Genomic DNA, 21,215 nt, shown 5'->3' with positions numbered 1-21,215 from the left:
TGCTTACAGTGTTCAAAGCACACATGTGAGCCAAAGACCTCCTGTAACTCAAAACTGGTAACCTGTAGAAATTTTAAAACGTCGCCTATGTAAATTTTAAAAGTTAAAGTTTATTGCCATCCCATGAATGGGCGCAATTTTGAAGCATGACATGTTGGGTATCAATTCACTTGGCGTAACATTATCTCTCAGAATATAACACAATTGGGCTACCTATACTGTTTTCTTACTTTTTAATTTAAAAAAGGATCTTTTTTCAAACTAAAAATGACTGTGTCTGAACAAAAATATATATATATATATTACACATATGTAATGTTATAGCAAAACAAAAAATGATTTTAACTTATAAACAACAAGTTTGAAAAATAGGCCTGGTCTAAGTGGATAGTGGGTAATATAATAAACTTTATTCAGTACAGGAAAATACACTACACCCACAGAAAAATGTGTCTGAGCCAACATTTGATCAGAAACACGAAGTGTGAAAATCATTCACTTACGCTGAATACATTTTCTGGATTTACCAGAGCTGATTGATTCCTGTTTCCTTCCCTGCTTTACATCGGAGGAAAATTGTTATAGGGATGCAAGGCTTTTTGAAGTGTATGTAAACCCTAACAATGAACTTCTTTGGTATGTTAAGTATACCAGTGAAAGCATTTTGTTATACACTGTATATTTAATAAAAGACAAGAATATCTGGTACTGCCAGAAATCTTGTTAGCAGAAAACTTTTTGTCTTCCCTGCTCATGCTGCATACTTATTGGTTAGCATTGTTTCCAGCTATCTCTATAGACTACAGAACAACCCTCATGTTATGGAGAAGATGAGAGGGTTATGTAGTCCTGTCTTACTGTGACTAATCTGCTGCTCCATAAATACTGTATAGTACAAGTAAAAGAAAAACAAAAAACAAAGCCCAAATAAATAAAATGAATCACCACATCTAAGGACTGGCATGCTACAATATACAGTGCCTTGAAAAAGTATTCATATTCTTTGAAATTTTCCACATTTTGTCATGTTATAATCAAAAACGTAAATGTATTTCATTGGAATTTTATGTGATAGACCAACACAAAGTGGCACATAATTGTGAAGTGGACGGAAAATGATAAATGGTCTTTAAACTTTTTTAAAAATAAATATCTGAAAAGTGTGGCGTGCATTTGTATTTAGCTCCCTTTACTCTGATACCCCTAACTAAAATTTTAGTGGAACCAATTGCCTTCAGAAATCACCTAATTAGTAAATAGAGTCCACCTGTGTGTATTTTAATATCAGTATAAACACAGCTGAGAACCTTAGTGAACAAACAGCATCATGACACTGCACATCATCCCGAGCACACCATCCCCACCGTGAAACATGGTGGTGGCAGCATCATGTTGTGGGTAAGTTTATCTTCAGCAGGGACAGGGAAGCTGGTCAGAGTTGATGGGAAGATGGATGTAGTCAAATACAGGGCAATCTTAGAAGAAAACTTGTTAGAGTCTGCAAGACTTGAGATTTGGGTGCATGTTCACCTTCCAGCAGGACAACTACCCTAAACATACATCCCTGAGGAAGTTAGCTGTCATTGGCTAACAAAACATGTCAGCATGATGTCAGCACGTTCGTGATGATGGAGGGGTCGTAGCACTAATGCAAACTGTGTATTGAGGCAGTGGCAATGGATGGGGATGACACTGAATCCAACACCTAGACCAACTTCCCAAGGGGATAATCTGGTGACTTCAGGAGTGGAGCTCAGCTCAGAAAGAATGGGTGGAGGTATGAGGAGAAACAATCGTGGGTGAGAGTATTTTACATTGCTATCGTTCAGTTGAACTTGCTGATTAGCTGTGGACTGACAACACCAATTCCCCCTACTGTGTTCCTCCCTCCCCAAACCTACTTATGGTGGATCAGCAAACTTTTAAATGAGTATTACACTTAAAGCAGTAGTAAACCATCTGAAATTTTTCATACCTGCAAGGGAAAAGGCATAATGAGCTAGTAAGCACCGCATACTAGCTCATTATGAAATACTTACCTTAGAACGAGGCCTGACATCTCGCCCGATACACGCCAAGGGAGCTGACATGTTCCCTCGGTGTGTCTTCCGGATATCGTGGCTCCATCGCTGTGAGTGGCCGGAGCAGCGATATCGTCACTCCCGTGCATGCGTGTGGGCGATTTCTTTCCGGCAGGGTCCGGCATCTGCCGGACTTCCAGCCGAGAAACCCCTGTGCGCATGCGCCACTGCAATCAGTGGCTCATTGCCAGGGGAATATTTCCTAAACCATACAGGTTTAGGAGAATTTTTTTTTATCTACAGGTGAGCCTTATTATAGGCTTACCTGTAAGTAAAAGTGAAAAAATATACTATACAACCGCTTTAAGAAGTTTTACCCCCGCAGCCTTGCTTACTGGAGACTGCAGCCTTTACAATTAAGTCACCTGTGCCTCCAATAGGCAAATGAGAGCCCCTAATCCTAGGTGCCACAGTTGAATTTGTGTACTAGTGACCTAAGACGGCCTATGCTATGCCCACTTGTTTGTTCATGTGCATCCATATCTCAATCAAATTACAGCTATATATCCTGTTTGGGATGACCACAAACCACTGCTTAATTAGGAAGGAAGACGTTAGTATATGCAATATATTTATCAACAATACTTCAATCAACTCCCATCCTTTGAGCTGTGTGTATGTCTGATTGTGTGGATGCATGTGCAGCTGCGATCCTTATTTTTAAATGACAAAGTTGTCTTTTTTAATATTTTGGAAGGTTGTACTCAGTCGGCTTCTTTTGGTATTATGTCATATTTAATATTTTGGTGTGTTTTTTCTAAATAAAATTTAATTAAATTCAACCATAGTGTTCAGTTACTGCAACCCCTTTGGAAGGCCTTGTCCTTTCTTTTTTTCTTATATGCAGTTTTTCTGGTCTCGTGGACTGCGCCATGTTGTTGATACAACATGGTGAAAGGGTGAAGTAATTACTATATTTATTATCTAAATAGTTGTATACTAATAGTGCGGTAGATCCGGGCACCTCAATATTTTTTTACCCTAAACATACAGCCAGAGTTACAATGGAATAGTTTAGCTCAAAGCATATCCATGTGTTAGAATAGCCCAGTCAAAGTCCAGACCTAAATCCAACCGAGAATCTGTGGCAAGACTTTCAAATTGCTGTTCACAGATGCTCTCCATCCAATCTGACAGAGCTTGAGCTATTTTGCAAAGAAGAATGGGCAAAAAATGTCACTCTCCAGATGTGCTAAGTTATTCTTGAAATACTGCTATAAACAGGCTATATAACTTTGAACTGTCATACTGGCTCTATACCACATAGGGGTTGCACGATCTAAAGCCACTGTGTGTCTGTAATTACTTTGTATGGCCGGAAAATACTTCCTGGCTCTAAAATGGGCCCATTTGGGTTATATACAGAACAACTGTGCCTATTTTCGAATTCAGCAAAAGTAAGAGGGGTGAGCACATAATGTCACAAAATATGAACCTGGGGGAAAAAAATATGACTTATTCAACGTCTGCATTGTGCCATTAAATGTGAGTACAATCCAATAAAGGGTTAACACAATTTTCCTTAGGTCTTTAAAGTAAGAATTACGCACCTCTCGTTACAGTAGCACAAGGAATGCCTGATCCTTGAAAAAGAGACAAAGAGAGTGCAACAATTTGTGCAATATACATAACTTCTAATTATTAACCACTTAAGGACCGCCGCATGCCAATGTACGTCATCACAATGGCATGTACAGGCACAAGCACGTACATGTACGCGCTTGCCTTCCAGCGGGTGGGGGGTCCAATCGGACCCCCTGCTGCTGGATGCGGCGGTCCGTTTAGCTTCAGGAGCGATCCGGGATGAGGGGACGGCCGTTGGTTTCTGGCCATCCCCTCTCGATCACTCCTGGCGAATGAGAAGCTTCCTCCCGCTGTGTATAGTAAACACAGGCAGGGAGGAAGTGATGTCATTCTCCTCGGGCAGTCTTTTTGACCGGACTACGAGGAGAAGGCTGAACGTAAGTGCACCAAACACTACACTGACATGTAGGCACACATAGGCACACAAACCCCCCCCCCCCGATCACCCCCCCGATCGCCCCCCGACCCCCCTCCCCCTCCCAGTCACAGTGTCACTGATTGCAGTGATCATTTATTTACTGTTGTAAAAGTAAAAAGTGTCAGGGCAGTTAGTGTTAGGTCCAGGGTAGCCCCCTACCCGACCCCCAATAAAGGTTTAACCCCCTGATTGCCCTTAGAGTTAACCCTTTCACCCCCTTTTGCCAGTATCACTAAGCGATCGTTTTTCTGATCGCTACATTAGTGTCACTGGTGCCGCTAAGTAGCTAGTTATTTTTTTAGGTTCACTGCCAGGTTTTTATAGCGCTAGGTACCCCGATATACTACCCAATAATGGTTTTAACCCCCTGATTGCCCCTAATTAACCCTTTCACCCCCTTTTGCCAGTGTCACTACGCGATAATTTTTCTGATCGCTGCATTAGTGTCCCTAGGTAGCTAGTTATTTTTTTAGGTTCACCGCCAGGTTTTTATAGCGCTAGGTACCCCGATATACTACCCAATAATGGTTTTAACCCCCTGATTGCCCCTAGTTAACCCTTTCACCCCCTTTTGCCAGTGTCACTAAGCGATCGTTTTTCTGATCGCTGCATTAGTGTCACTGGTGCCGCTAAGTAGCAAATTATTTTTTTAGGTTCACCGCCAGGTTTTTATAGCGCTAGGTACCCCGATATACTACCCAATAATGGTTTTAACCCCCTGATTGCCCCTAGTTAACCTTTTCACCCCCTTTTGCCAGTGTCACTAAGTGATCATTTTTCTGATCGCTGCATTAGTGTCGCTAGTGTCGCTAGGTAGCTAGTTATTTTTTTAGGTTCACCGCCAGGTTTTTATAGCGCTAGGTACCACGATATACTACCCGATAATGGTTTTAACACCCTGATTGCCCCTAGTTAACCCTTTCACCCCCTTTTGCCAGTGTCACTAAGCGATCGTTTTTCTGATCGCTGAATTAGTGTCGCTAGTGTCGCTAGGTAGCTAGTTCTTTTTTTAGGTTCACCGCCAGGTTTTTATAGCGTTAGGTACCCCGATATACTACCCAATAATGGTTTTAACACCCTGATTGCCCCTAGTTAACCCTTTCACACCCTTTTGCCAGTGTCACTAAGCAATCATTTTTCTGATCGCTGCATTAGTGTCACTAGTGTCGCTAGGTAGCTAGTTATTTTTTTAGGTTCACCGCCAGGTTTTTATAGCGCTAGGTACCCCGATATACTACCCAATACTGGTTTTAACCCCCTGATTGCCCCTAGTTAACCCTTTCACCAGCGATCACCGTATAAGTGTCACTGGTGACGCTGGTTAGCCAGTTAGTTATTTAGGTTCCCCGTCAGGTTTTTATATAGCGTCAGGGACCCCCATATACTACCTAATAAAAATTTGAACCCCCTGATTGCCCCTAGTTAACCCTTTCACCAGTGATCACCGTATAAGTGTTACGGGTGACTCTGGTTAGTTAGTTTGCTTTTTATAGCATCAGGGCACCCACCATTTATTACCCAATAAAGGTTTAACCCCCTGATCACCCGGCGAGTGATATCAATTAGGTTTTAGGGTCAGGGTCTGCGTCGCCCCAGGCAGCGCTAGGTTAGTGCCAGTACCGCTAACACCCACGCGCAAAACATAAACCTCCCGTAGTGGTATAGAATCTGAACAGATCAATATCTGATCTGATCAGATCTATACTAGCGTCCCTAGCAGTTTAGGGTTCCAAAAAAACGCATTGTTAGCAGGATCAGCCCAGATACCTGCTAGCACCTGCGTTTTGCCCCTCCGCCCAGCCCACCCAAGTGCAGTATCGATCGATCACTGTCACTTGCAAAACACTAAACACATAACTACTGCGATCGCAGAGTCAGGCCTGATCCCTGCGATCGCTAACAGTTTTTTTTTGTAGCGTTTTATATTTAAATCCGGAAGGCAGTGCTTGGTTTTTGGGGTCCCGTACGTGGCTAGGCTCCCAAAAAGTCCCCCAGATGTGGTATCCCCGTACTTGGGAGAAGCAGCAGAATTTATTTTGGGATGTAATTTGACTTATGCCCATAGCATGTGTGAGCAATATATCATTTAGTGACAACTTTGTGGAAAAAAAAAAATTATATTCCTGCAACTTGTGGCAAAATATAAAATATTTCATGGACTCAACATGCCTCTCAGTAAATAGCCTGGGGTGTCTACTTTCCAAAATGGGATCATTTGGGGGGGGTTTGTGCTATTTTGGCATTTTATGGCCTTCGAAACTGTGATAGGTAGTGAGGAGTGAAATCAAAAATTTGCACCCTTAGAAATCCTGAAGGCAGTGATTGGTTTTTAGTACGCGGCTAGACTCCCAAAAAGTCCCCCATATGTGGTATCCCCATACTCAGGAGAAGCAGCAGAATATATTTTGGGGTGCAATTCCACATATAACTATGGCATGTGTGAGCAATATTATCATTTAGTGACAACTTTTTGTAAACTTTTTTTTTTTGTGTCATTATTCAATCACTTGGGACAAAAAAAAAATATTCAATGGGCTCAACATGCCCCTCAGCAATTTCCTTGGGGTGTCTACTTGACCGCGCAATTACCAGTTAAAGCAGTGCAGTGCGAAATTGTAAAAAGACCTCTGGTCCTTAGGCTGAAAATTGGTCCGGGGCTAAAGTGGTTAATGCACTCACATGCTACACATCCAGGTAATGGAATTATAGCCAGTGCTGGGGTCAGCAGCACTGCTGCTGTAATCTCATTCCTTCACCTCCTGATGGCTGTCAGTGAAGTGATGAAAAAAACACATGCCCATACAGCGTTCATAATGGACTGAAGGGGGGTAGCCTATTTAGGGGTAAGCCAATGAGGAGGGAGTTGCAGTAGTCGAGGCAAGAGATGGCCAGGGAGTGGATTAGAAGCCTTGTGGTAAAATTGGTTTGGACGGGGTGTATCTTGGAGAGGTTGCTGAGGTTGAGATGGCAAGCTCTGGTACAGCGATTGGATGTGGGGCTGAAAAGATAGTTCAGAGTCCAGGATTACACCTAGGACCTTGACATGGGGGGAGGGAACAATATATGCTACAGAATTTTTGGCTTGTGGTAATAGGAGACTTGGTTATCCAACATTTTGTTGATATTGGCCTAGTGCTACATTTAGGAAAAGCAAGTCTTTACAGCATATGTTGGTCCCAAGTCATTCTTTATTTATTTATTTTAAATTATTTTCATTAAATTATTATAAACATACGGACTCTTCCATATCATTTCCAATACATGAATACAAAACACTAAAAAAAGGAAAATACATACACATTTACAAATATAAAGAAAAAAGGAAAAAAAATTGGATCTGTCCTTTATCATCCGTCATTTTTTAAGGGGCTACAAGAGGTGACCCCTGTAAATCCCATTTAAAGTGATATGAAGGCTTTTTAAAAAAAAATAACAAACATGTCTTACTTACCTGCTCTGTGCAGTGGTTTTGTACAGAGCAGCCCTGATCCTCCTCTTCTTGGGTCCCCACCAGTGTTTCTCCCTCCTGCTGACTGTACCCATAGCAACAGATTATTATGGGGGTACCCCAGCAAATTCGCTCTCTTGATGCTGCTCTTTGTGTCCTTTCACACATGGAGTGTGGCTCGGCCACACCCCCGCTCTCTCTTTGTTGGCTTACTGACTGTGATCGACTATAGTGGTAGCCAATGGCTCCCGCTTCTGTCTCATTCATTGAGGAGGACGAGACCCAGGACAGTAGTTGCTCTCGTGCACATCTCTGGTTCAAGATGGACCTCCGATAAATATTAGGGGGGCTGGGGGCTACGCCACACAGAAGGTTTTTTTACCTGCAGCATGCATGCAGGTAAAAAATCTTGAGCCTTTACAATCACTTTAAATGTAGTATTTGCTTATACTGTAAATGCATCAGTAGTGAACGTAATGTAGTCTTACAAAAAGCTGAATTGTGGGTGATTTCCTTGCTTAACCTCTTTATAGTGGAAACACGGCTACAGTGACGGCCTAAATTGCCGGGAGGTACATCCTCCCTTGCATGAGCTGCAGGGCTGACAGCATTTTAAAAAAAGCCAATCACCGGCTTCTGTCAGAGGGACATCGGTCTTGAACAGGGGAAGCTGCTGCCGTCTCATCTGTGCACACCAGTTCTACCTATCAGTGCAAACCAGTGCTGCCTATCAGTGCCTACCAGTGCCACCTATCGATGCCCACAAGTACCACATATTAGTACCTATCACTGCCCATCAGTGCCACCCATCATTGCCACCTATCAGTGTTACCTATTAGTGCCACTTATTAGTGCTGTCCAGTGCCACCTATCAATGCCTCTCATCAGTGCACATCAGTGCCAACCATAAGTGCCACCTAGTAGTGCCACCTATCAATGACACCTAATACTGCTCATCAGTTGCCCCCTTATCAGTGCCTATCAGTGTAGTCTATTAGTGACTATCAGTGCAGCCTATCAGTGCCCATAATTTCAGCCTCATCAGCGCATATCAATGAAGGAGAAAAATTACCTGCTTACAAAATTTTATAAAAAACCTGTGAAAACTTTTTTTTCCCAAAATTTTTAGCTTATTTTTTTATTTGTTTAGCAAAAAATAAAAACTCCAGTAGTGATACAATACCACCAAAAGAAAACTCAATTTGTGTGAAAAAATGATAAAAATTTCATTTGGGTACAGTGTAGCATGACCGCGCAGTGGTCATTCAAAGTGTGACAGTGATGAAACCTGAAAATTGGCCTGAGCAGGAAGGGGGTTTAAGTGGCGAGTAGGTAAGTGGTTAAATGCAAGTTTCAGTCTTTTTATGCTGGTAAAACCAAATGTATACTTTGGCAGAGAATGCCATCATATACAGTATATGTCCACTGCAAATCTACAAACTCCAATTTCAAGGCATTTTGCACAATTCCATACTTTCAACTATTCACAGGGATTATCATTTTTAGCACTGGACAGGATCCATTCCATCTAAAAAAAATTGACAAAGCAGAGAAAAGATGGACTTATAATCTTACAGCCACACAGGCACCAGGACTTAATGACCAACAAAGTCTTACATTTTGTTTATAGAAGTGTTCCTTTAAACTTTACAACTAGGGACGACTAAAACTCCCTGAATTCCAAGTTGTTTCCTTGTGGTATTTCTTTTTTACATACATCTGTATGTTTCTTATATATTTTATTATGTTATTATAGTGTACATCCACCAGTTTCTCCCCCCTTTCCATTTTTCTTTTGTGAAATTGCATCTATTTTTCTCTTTGTATACTTATTTCCTTTTCTCCCCTTTCTGCCATGACATTGGTAGTAAGAGTGTCCCCCCAATCTGTCAGTGTTTAAGATGGCAACTAGTGTTATGGATCCATGTGGGTGCAATTTTGGGGTATGTGATTCAGTGCAAAGCACAAGTCCCAAAATTATGCCCGTGTACTGATGCAATTGTGTCATATGGCCTCACATGTGCATACAGTGGCACTAGCACTGATCATATAGAAGTGACCAAAATTGTGCCCTAACACTGAAGCCAACGCGTAATTCAGTTCAATGTACATTCACGTAATGGTGCATATGCTGCGTGAGTAGGAAACACTAATGTTGTGCTGCTTTTTGGCACCAAGAGCAAATCCCACCCACCATGAGTAGCAGTGGGGCAGGATTTGTTGGACGGTTTATCGAGGCAGCCAGAGACACAGGGTTTGCATGTATCCTTCCATCACAGAGAATCATTCTTTTTACCCAGGGTTGATGCAGCAGTGGCAATAGGCACAGTTAAAGTGGAAGTAAACCCATGGTTTTAAATAGTGATGGCCGAACGGTTCGCCCGGCGGTCGTTTCGCGGCGAATTTCCGACATTCGCGGTCCGCACGTTCGAACGCCTTTTTCCGTCGTTCGCCGCGGCGGACTTACGTGTTTAATGTATACAAGAACTTTAACCTTTGGTGACACGTTTATCATGTGATACAGGACAGCCAATTGAGACATGACAGCACATGGACACTTGTACATTCCCCCTAACCTATAAATACACCCGATCCGGTGGCCATTTTACATTCTTTCTTCTGTTACGATAGGGACAGGTTCCTGTGTGGAGTAGGGAGAGATAAACCACTAGCTATTTGGTACACAAAAGTTCTTTTCAGGACTGGTATAGGTGTTAGGTGTTGATAGGTTTGCTGTGCTGCTGATTCTTGCAGCAGCCTGAGTGTCTTTTGTTAGTTTAGAGAAAGGGAAAGGACGGTGTATGCTACAGGGACAGCCAGATTAGTCTTTCATCATCATCATCATCATCATCATCATTAGCTGTTACTATCAAGGTCCACAAAAGAGCTGTTCCAGTAACCACTAATCGTTCTCTTTTTTTGCCAATTTGTATAGGGACAGGAAGGAAGCAGTGTTGTCAGGCAGTGAGGGTAATTTTAAAGACTTGCTGTTATTATTAGTTCCACAAAGGTTCTTTTCAGGACTGGTATCAGTGGTACAGTAATAGGCTTGTACATGTATAATATTCTTTCTTCCAAATATAGAAAGGATATTATACTTGACTGCTGCCCTTCTGCTGCAGTCTGCTAAACATTCACAACTCACTTGTTCCACAAAAGTTCTTATAAGGACTGGTAACTTGGTATAGGGTGCTACGGTACATAGGCTTGAGTGCGGTACAGTCTGCTGTTCTGTAAGGACCGCTATCGGTCCACAATAGATAGGGTTGACGTGCACCACTGCTGACCGCTGCCCTATACTGCAGCAGTCCTTCAGCGGTATAGGGACTGACGTACAGTCTGCTAAACACTAATACACAACCTGCTTGGTCCACAAAAGTTCTTATAAGGACTGGTAACTTGGTATAGGGTGCTACGGTACATAGGCTTGAGTGCGGTACAGTCTGCTGTTCTGTAAGGACCGCTATCGGTCCACAATAGATAGGGTTGACGTGCACCACTGCTGACCGCTGCCCTATACTGCAGCAGTCCTTCAGCGGTATAGGGACTGACGTACAGTCTGCTAAACACTAATACACAACCTGCTTGGTCCACAAAAGTTCTTATAAGGACTGGTAACTTGGTATAGGGTGCTACGGTACATAGGCTTGAGTGCGGTACAGTCTGCTGTTCTGTAAGGACCGCTATCGGTCCACAATAGATAGGGTTGACGTGCACCACTGCTGACCGCTGCCCTATACTGCAGCAGTCCTTCAGCGGTATAGGGACTGACGTACAGTCTGCTAAACACTAATACACAACCTGCTTGGTCCACAAAAGTTCTTATAAGGACTGGTAACTTGGTATAGGGTGCTACGGTACATAGGCTTGAGTGCGGTACAGTCTGCTGTTCTGTAAGGACCGCTATAGGTCCACAATAGATAGGGTTGACGTGCACCACTGCTGACCGCTCACCTATACTGCAGCAGTCCTTCAGCGGTATAGGGACTGACGTACAGTCTGCTAATCACTAACACACAACCTGCTTGTTCCACAAAAGTTCTTATAAGGACTGGTAACTTGGTATAGGGTGCTACGGTACATAGGCTTGAGTGCGGTACAGTCTGCTGTTCTGTAAGGACCGCTATCGGTCCACAATAGATAGGGTTGACGTGCACCACTGCTGACCGCTGCCCTATACTGCAGCAGTCCTTCAGCGGTATAGGGACTGACGTACAGTCTGCTAAACACTAATACACAACCTGCTTGGTCCACAAAAGTTCTTATAAGGACTGGTAACTTGGTATAGGGTGCTACGGTACATAGGCTTGAGTGCGGTACAGTCTGCTGTTCTGTAAGGACCGCTATCGGTCCACAATAGATAGGGTTGACGTGCACCACTGCTGACCGCTCACCTATACTGCAGCAGTCCTTCAGCGGTATAGGGACTGACGTACAGTCTGCTAAACACTAATACACAACCTGCTTGGTCCACAAAAGTTCTTATAAGGACTGGTAACTTGGTATAGGGTGCTACGGTACATAGGCTTGAGTGCGGTACAGTCTGCTGTTCTGTAAGGACCGCTATAGGTCCACAATAGATAGGGTTGACGTGCACCACTGCTGACCGCTCACCTATACTGCAGCAGTCCTTCAGCGGTATAGGGACTGACGTACAGTCTGCTAATCACTAACACACAACCTGCTTGTTCCACAAAAGTTCTTATAAGGACTGGTAACTTGGTATAGGGTGCTACGGTACATAGGCTTGAGTGCGGTACAGTCTGCTGTTCTGTAAGGACCGCTATCGGTCCACAATAGATAGGGTTGACGTGCACCACTGCTGACCGCTGCCCTATACTGCAGCAGTCCTTCAGCGGTATAGGGACTGACGTACAGTCTGCTAAACACTAATACACAACCTGCTTGGTCCACAAAAGTTCTTATAAGGACTGGTAACTTGGTATAGGGTGCTACGGTACATAGGCTTGAGTGCGGTACAGTCTGCTGTTCTGTAAGGACCGCTATAGGTCCACAATAGATAGGGTTGACGTGCACCACTGCTGACCGCTCACCTATACTGCAGCAGTCCTTCAGCGGTATAGGGACTGACGTACAGTCTGCTAATCACTAACACACAACCTGCTTGTTCCACAAAAGTTCTTATAAGGACTGGTAACTTGGTATAGGGTGCTACGGTACATAGGCTTGAGTGCGGTACAGTCTGCTGTTCTGTAAGGACCGCTATCGGTCCACAATAGATAGGGTTGACGTGCACCACTGCTGACCGCTCACCTATACTGCAGCAGTCCTTCAGCGGTATAGGGACTGACGTACAGTCTGCTAATCACTAACACACAACCTGCTTGGTCCACAAAAGTTCTTATAAGGACTGGTAACTTGGTATAGGGTGCTACGGTACATAGGCTTGAGTGCGGTACAGTCTGCTGTTCTGTAAGGACCGCTATCGGTCCACAATAGATAGGGTTGACGTGCACCACTGCTGACCGCTGCCCTATACTGCAGCAGTCCTTCATCGGTATAGGGACTAAGAGTTTTGTCACAGGGTCATTTAAAAAATGACAGGCAGAGGAAGAGGCAGGCCCTTCCGCAGGGGTGGTAGGGGTAGGGCAGGAGCAACAGGCTTGAGCCAAAGTGGGAAGTTGCAGAAGGTGCGTTCAATTACTTTAAAGGATGCACCAGACTTGGTTGAGTGGCTCGCTCAGCCTTACTCTTCTGCACCCTCCTCATCCTCTCGATCTGCACCCTCTTCTTCACTCTCTGCTATGTGCACCCCCAAAGACACTACCACCAACAACACGACCACCACCACCACCACCACATACCTTCCGCTTGAGTCACTGGAATTATTTTCCGATCCATATCAAGAGGACATTTCTGATGCGCAGCCACTCTTGGTATTGGATCAGGAAGAGGAGGTAGCAACAAGCGCTACTCAGCAGTCTGACGCCAGTACCCAGATCAGCCCAAGGAGGAGGTTGGTCCCCGGTGTTGCTGCCTACTCCGAGATCTCTACTTATAGCGGTGGGGAAGGTGACGTTGATGATGACGTGTCTAGTGATGTCACGTGGGTGCCCACAAGAGAGGAAGAGGAGGGGAGTTCAGAGGGAGATATGGACCAGCAGATAGGGAGGAGAAGCAGCAATGACTTACATTGCACAGCAGGGACAAAGCAGACTGCAAATGTATCAGGAGCGAGTCATCGACCATGTACGGTCACATCTGGCGCTCCCAGGACACCGGCACATGGCTCCGCAGTGTGGGCTTTTTTTAACGTGTCCGCTGCTGACAATAGCGTTGCCATCTGCAATCTTTGCAGTCAACGCGTTAGTCGCGGTAAGCCCAATACTCACCTAGGGACGACCGCCTTAAGAAGGCACATGAGCAGCCATCACCGAGCCCAGTGGGAGCAACGGAACACACAAAGCCACACTGCAGGCTCTCACCGTCCAGCCTCGTCTTCTACTTCTCCTTCTCCTCTCTCCTCACAATTGTCCTCCACTCCACCTTCCATCACGCCAAGCTCACATTTTTCTGCAAAAAGGCAGGCTTCCGTGGGCCTAATGTTTGAGCGTAAAAAAATGATGACGCCGGATAACCCTCTTGCCCAACGGTTGGCGGCTGGCTTGTCAGAACTCATAGCCCGCCAACTACTGCCATATAAACTGGTGGACTCGGAGGCCTTTCGCAAATTTGTGGCCATTGGAACACCACAATGGAAGGTCCCAGGAAGGAAGTATTTCTCAGAGAAGGGCATCCCAGAGCTATATGGCCATGTTCAGCGGCAAGTGAATGTATCTCTGGCACACAGTGTCGGTGCCAAGATACATCTGACCACAGACACGTGGTCTAGCAAACACGGGCAGGGAAGGTATATCAGTTTTACTGCCCACTGGGTGAACCTTCTGACGGCCGTCAAGCATGTAACCCGTGGCACCCGTGTAGATTTGGTTTTACCGCCACGGATTGCATGCAGGCCTGACTCTTCTTCTCCTCCTCCTACTCCATCCTCCTCCCTCTCCTCCTCAGCTGCCTCCTCCTTTTCCGCTGCTAGCGTCTCTTCCACTGCACCGCCCAAGCTCCCCAGAACCTATTCCACATGCCAGGTGAGACGTTGCCATGCCGTGCTGCGTCTGTTGTGCCTGGAAGCAAAGAGCCACACTGGCCCGGCACTCCTTTCAGCTTTGCGTTCACAGGCAGATGAGTGGCTAACACCGCTCAATTTGACAGTTGGTAAAGTGGTGTGTGACAACGGTGCCAATCTGCTTAGCGCATTGAAACAGGGCAAAATCACGCACGTGCCGTGCATGGCACACGTCTTAAACTTGGTCGTGCAGCGATTCCTTGTCAAATACCCTGGGGTCCAGGACATCTTGCGGCAGGCAAGGAAAATCTCGGCCCATTTCAGAAGATCTTACACGGCCATGGCTCGCCTTGCTGACATTCAGCGGCGACACCATCTGCCGGTCAGACGTCTTATTTGCGATTGCCCGACGCGATGGAACTCAACCTTCTATATGCTTGATAGGCTGCTCCAGCAGAAACGTGCAGTTAACGTCTACCTGTATGAACTCTGCGAAAGAAACGGTTCTGGGGAGCTGGGTTTTTTTTCACCGCGCCAGTGGCTGCTCATGCGCGACACATGCAGACTTCTGCGGCCATTTGAGGAGATCACCAAACTGGTCAGTCGCAGCCATGGCGCCATCAGTGACATGGTACCTTATGCCTTCTTTCTGGAGCGTGCATTGCGTCGTGTCATTGATCAGGCTGTGGAGGAGCAGGAGCGGGAAGATGAGGAAGTCGCAATGCTGGATGAATTCCCAGGGGGGGCTACTCTATCTGAGACAAGTCAACAACAGGAGTCTGATGAGGAGTCAGAGGAGGATGGTGCCGGGGCGGATGAGCAGGAGCAAGAAGAGCATGCTTTAAACCTTTCTGGGATCCCTGTTGTGCGAGGATGGGGAGAGGAGAATGAAGAGGACGACATTATCCTGGATGATGAGCAGGAGCCAGGCCACCACACCGCTTCCACTTTAGTGCAAATGGGGGCCTTCATGCTCCAGTGTTTTAATAGGGACCCCCGTATAAAAAGCATGAGGGTCAAGGACCAGTACTGGGTGGCAACGTACTTAGACCCCCGGTACAAACACAAAATGGCGGAAATGTTACCGCCGTCGCAGAGGGCTGTCAGAATGCAGCACTTCCAGGCCTTGCTTCGAGAAATGCTGCATTCTGCTTTTGCGTGCGCTGGCAGAGGAGCAATTCCCACTCCCAGAGAAGGATTTGCGGGTACCAATCCAACAGCGCCTGCAAGAAGAGGCCGGTTTGAAGATGTGTTGGTGACTTCGGATATGAGGTCATTCTTTCAGCCGACCCATCGACAGGTGTCATCCGGATCCAGCATCAGGGAACGCCTAGACCGTCAGGTGTCCGACTACATTGGGTTAACGGCCGATGTGGACGCTCTGAGGAGTGATGAACCCCTAGACTACTGGGTGGGCAGGCTTGACCTCTGGCCAGAGCTTGCCCAATTTGCAATCGAACTGTTGGCTTGCCCCTCATCCAGTGTCCTGTCCGAAAGGACGTTCAGCGCAGCAGGGGGGATTGTGACCGATAAGCGTACTCGCCTAGCTCACGACAGTGTTAACTACCTCACATTTCTAAAAATGAATGAGGCATGGATCTCGGAGGAATTCAACACATGTGACCAGTAGACCATGTATATGTCTATAAACTATTTTTTTAATCAAGCACACAGACCTTCTTAATTCATTTGGCTCACTTCCTTGACCCAAAAAAGCACACCGTACTATATGCCCCTACCCTCCTCTTTGAAGAGGTTGAGCGGTGTCATATTTCTACTGGGGCTGCTTATGATATCCCTGTGCTGTGCTGACTTCCTCCTGGGGGTTCTTATTATGAAGGGATCACACTATCCCTGTGCTGTGCTGACTTCCTCCTGGGGGTTCTTATTATGAGGGGATCACACCATCCCTGTGCTGTGCTGACTTCCTCCTGGGGCTGCTTACGGTGCTGCTGTCAGTGCTGTATGTCACGGTGCTGCTGTCAGCGCTGTATGTCACGGTGCTGCTGTCAGCGCTGTATGTCACGGTGCTGCTGTCAGCGCTGTATGTCACGGTGCTGCTGTCAGCGCTGTATGTCACGGTGCTGCTGTCAGCGCTGTATGTCACGGTGCTGCTGTCAGCGCTGTATGTCACGGTGCTGCTGTCAGCGCTGTATGTCACGGTGCTGCTGTCAGCGCTGTATGTCACGGTGCTGCTGTCAGCGCTGTATGTCACGGTGCTGCTGTCAGCGCTGTATGTCACGGTGCTGCTGTCAGCGCTGTATGTCACGGTGCTGCTGTCAGCGCTGTATGTCACGGTGCTGCTGTCAGTGCTCTGTATTACGGTGCTGCTGTCAGATGCCTCTATCACGGTGCATGTGTCATTCCGGTATGTCACGCTGCTGGTGATCATCTCCTGCACCCTCTTCTTTGCCTACCCTGGTCCCTGACCTTCCCTCTCCTCCATTGCCTTCATTAGCTCCATAGTCCTGAATTGTTAGAACAATTTCCCAAATAAAATAAAAATGCTTGTAGTTATCGATCCCAAATTCACCTCATACATGTATTATGTCATTGTCCAGATGGTGGGACTACGTTTTACCCCCTAATAATTACCACGTGGCCGCAAATTCGACATGAAGGTTTGCAAAGTTCGCCTCCCATTGAAGTCAATGGGGCCCGCGGCGAACGTTCGGTTTCGCGAACGTTTGGGTCCGTTCGCATTTCGCGTTCGCGAAACGTCCCGTCGGAAGTTCGTCCATCACTAGTTTTAAACAGTTAAAAAAAAGGCATGCTGGGAATGCTAACTGCACATTGGCTGTGCTCTCAGCCAAACTATCAAACCATCCAATGGCTGGTGTGATAACGAATCACATGTGCAGCACAATAGCAGTTGAAGCTTAAACAGAGGCAAAGATGGCAGCTTCCTTGGCTGAAAACGATAGGGGAGTTTACTTCCACTTTAAGTTCGGACTTTGCAGTTTGAGTCATCTCAGCCCCATCCTCAACTTTGCATGGTTTCACACATTTATTTGCTGCCATGACCCTGTTTGTTCTTTTGTCTGATAGATCCCCATACAGACACACCACTGTTTATTTTGCAGATGGATTCTTCTTCTGAGGTGTTTCTTCTGTGGTCTTTTGGACTCCTTTAATGCCAGAGACAGTTTCTGGTGGATATGTGGTGGTGGGGGTGGGCCACGTATTGGGACTAGTGTTTAGTTTACCAGAAGTCGTTTTTTGTAATTATTGGATACATTCCTATACTAAAAATGATGTTAACCTACAGATATCTTGTGTTAGGAAGAAGTCTTGGCAATGCCATTTATTTAACCAGTTGCCGACCGCCGCACGCCGATGTACGTCGGTACAATGGCACGGGCAGGCATAAGGACATACATGTACGTCCCTTGCCTCCCGCGGGTCGGGGGCCCGATCGGGCCCCCGCCCGGTGCCTGCGGCGGTCGGTATTCGTACGGGAGCGATCCCGGACGAGGGGACGGCCATTCATTCATGGCCACCCCCTCGCGATCGCTCCCGACGAATAGAAATCCCCGGTGACATCACTTCCTCTCCTGTAATGTAAACACAGGAGAGGAAGTGATGTATTCTCTCCTCCGTGTCGGTATTTTTCGTTCCGACACGGAGGAGAGCGGATCAGTAAGTTGCACCAACACTCTACACACACAGTAGAACATGCCAGGCACACTCACACCCCCCCTTTACCCCCCGATCACCCCCCCAATTACCCCTGCCCCCCAGTCACAGTGACACCAATGTCATTTTTTTTTTTTTTTTTTTTTTTTTTGCATTGGTGTCATTTGTGACTGTAATAACTGTTAGGGCAGTTAGAGTTAGCCCCCTTTAGTTCTAATGTACCCCCCTAACCCCCCCAATAAAGGTTTAACCCCGTGATCACCCCCCGTCGCCAGTGTCACTAAGGCTGGGTTCACATTGCAGCGGTTTATGAGAACGAATGTGATTCGCACCGCACTGCAGTGCAAATCACATCCGATCTCTGTGCGATTCGAGTTCAGCCATTCGCCGCACCCGCCGCACCCGCCACACCCGCCGCACCCGCCGCAAATTCGCACGGGACCCTTTTTTTGGCCCGCAGCAGAATCGGATCGCATGGGTGTTCACACCATGCGATCCGAGTTTGCAGATCGCACTGCGATATGCGAACTGATCTGGGGGTGTCAGTAACATTTCACTGACACTCCCAGCAGTTCGCATAGGGCAGTGTGAACTGCCGCCGGGAGGCATGCGATGCGGGAACCCGCCGCGCATTCGTGGCGTTCCCGCATCGCTCCAGTGTGAACCCAGCCTAATAAGCGATCGTTTTTCTGATCGCTGTATTAGTGTCACAGGTGACGCTAGTTAGGCAGGTAGGTATTTAGGTTCGCTGCAGCTTTTTATAGCGCCAGGGACCCCCATATACTACCGCATAAAGCCCCCTAATTGCCCCCTAGTTAACCCTTTCACCAGTGATCACCATATAACTGTTACAGGTGACGCTGGTTGGTTAGTTATTTTTTTATAGTTTCAGGGCACCCGCCATTTATTACCTAGTCTGACTAGTGTACCCCTGAATTTAGGGGTGTCTACTTTCCAAAATGGGGTCATTTGGGGGGGGTTTGTGCCATCTTGGCATTTTATGGCCTTCAAAACTGTAACGCCCTTAGAAAGCCTGAAGGCGGTGCTTGGTTTTCGGGGCCCCGTACGCGGCTAGGCTCCCAAAAAGTCCCACATATGTGGTATCCTCGTACTCAGGAGAAGCAGCAGAATTTATTTTGGGGTGTCATTTCACATATGCCCATGGCATGCATGAGCAATATATCATTTAGTGACAACTTTGTTAAAAAAAAAAAAAAAAAAAAAAAAGTTTGTAATTTTCCCGCAACTTGTGGAAAAATATAAAATATTCCATGAACTCAACATGCCTCTCAGCAAATAGCTTGGGGTGTCTACTTTCTAAAATGGGGTCATTTGTGGGGGTTTTGTGCCATCTTGGCATTTTATGGCCTTCAAAACTGTAATAGGTAGTGAGAAGTGAACTCAAAAATTTACGCCCTTAGAAAGCCTGAAGGCGGTGCTTGGTTTTCGGGGCCCCGTACGCGGCTAGGCTCCCAAAAAGTCCCACATATGTGGTATCCCCATACTCAGGAGAAGCAGCAGAATTTATTTTGGGGTGTCATTTCACATACGCCCATAGCATGTGTGAGCAATATATCATTTAGTGACAACTTTGTGTAAAAAAAAAAAAAAATTTTTTTTTTTGTCATTATTCAATCGCTTGAGGCAAAAAAATAAAATATTCAATGGGCTCAACATGCCTCTTATCAATTTCCTTAGGGGGTCTACTTTCCAAAATGGGGTCATTTGGGGGGGTTTTGTACTGCCCTGCCATTTTAGCACCTCAAGAAATGAGATAGGCAGTCGTAAACTAAAAGCTGCGTAAATTCCAGAAAACGTACCTTAGTTTGTAGATGTGACAACTTTTGCGCAAACCAATAAATATACAATTATTGACTTTTTTTTTACCAAAGACATGTGGCTGAATACATTTTGGCCTAAATGTATGACTAAAATTGAGTTTATTGGATTTTTCTAATAACAAAAAGTAGAAAATATCATTTTTTTTCAAAATTTGCGGTCTTTTTACGTTTATATCGCAAAAAATAAAAATCGCAGAGGCAATCAAATACCATCAAAAGAAAGCTCTATTTGTGGGAAGAAAAGGACGCAAATTTTGTTTGGGTACAACATTGCATGACCGCGCAATTACCAGTTAAAGCAGCGCAGTGCCAAAGTGTAAAAAGACCTCTGGTCATTTACCAGCGAAATGGTCCGGTCTGAAAGTGGTTAATCTTGTAGATAATAAACTGCAATAATCAGGCGCATGTTCTGTTATTATGTCATAATCCTCTATGTCTTGCTAATGCCATGTATCTAATTTTGTAGGTAATAAACTGCAATAATCAGGTGCATATTCTGTTATTATGTCATAATCCTCTTTGTACAATACAGTACATATACATATACATATACATCTCAAACTGTTAAATTATTTTAGATGGATCTAGGTTCTCATTTGAATTCCACATACCCTGTCCTAAAGAAAAAGAGAAGACCATGAGAAGCATTGATAATTAAATTGGATCAGAATTTGGTAGCAAAAGAGTATTAGGGGGAGCTTAATTTGTATTATATGTAGTTCGGAATATGTGTTTATGTATTCATGCTTTTAACAATCTCTTTGAGATGGGCTTTGTATTTGTAAAAATAAAATAGTTGAATTTTACCATAACACAGTGTTGTAATCTACCTTAAAATGCTGAATATATAGACCCGAACCTTTGAGCATGCTATTTGCAGCTATATCTGAAAGCCCATAAAAACATGGCTTCAGACAATGTATGACATTCTAAATTTGCCAACCATGTATTCTGTTTACTTGTTCTTCTGTGGATAGTTTGATATAGTAAAACTGATCCGAACAGAACTGGATCTCAGCAACTCTTTGCCATTTAAATATATTATATCACATACACTGTTCTCTCCATTGGGTTCTTGGCTGAGGTAAATACTGCATCAGGGCACAAGTTTAAAGTTCTGCTT

The sequence above is a fragment of the Lithobates pipiens genome, unplaced genomic scaffold, assembly GCF_037356315.1.
Source record: "Lithobates pipiens isolate NorthernLeopardFrog02 unplaced genomic scaffold, aLitPip1_a1.2 Scaffold_16, whole genome shotgun sequence".
Taxonomy (NCBI): Eukaryota; Metazoa; Chordata; class Amphibia; order Anura; family Ranidae; genus Lithobates; species Lithobates pipiens.
This window is presented reverse-complemented; position numbering follows the sequence as displayed.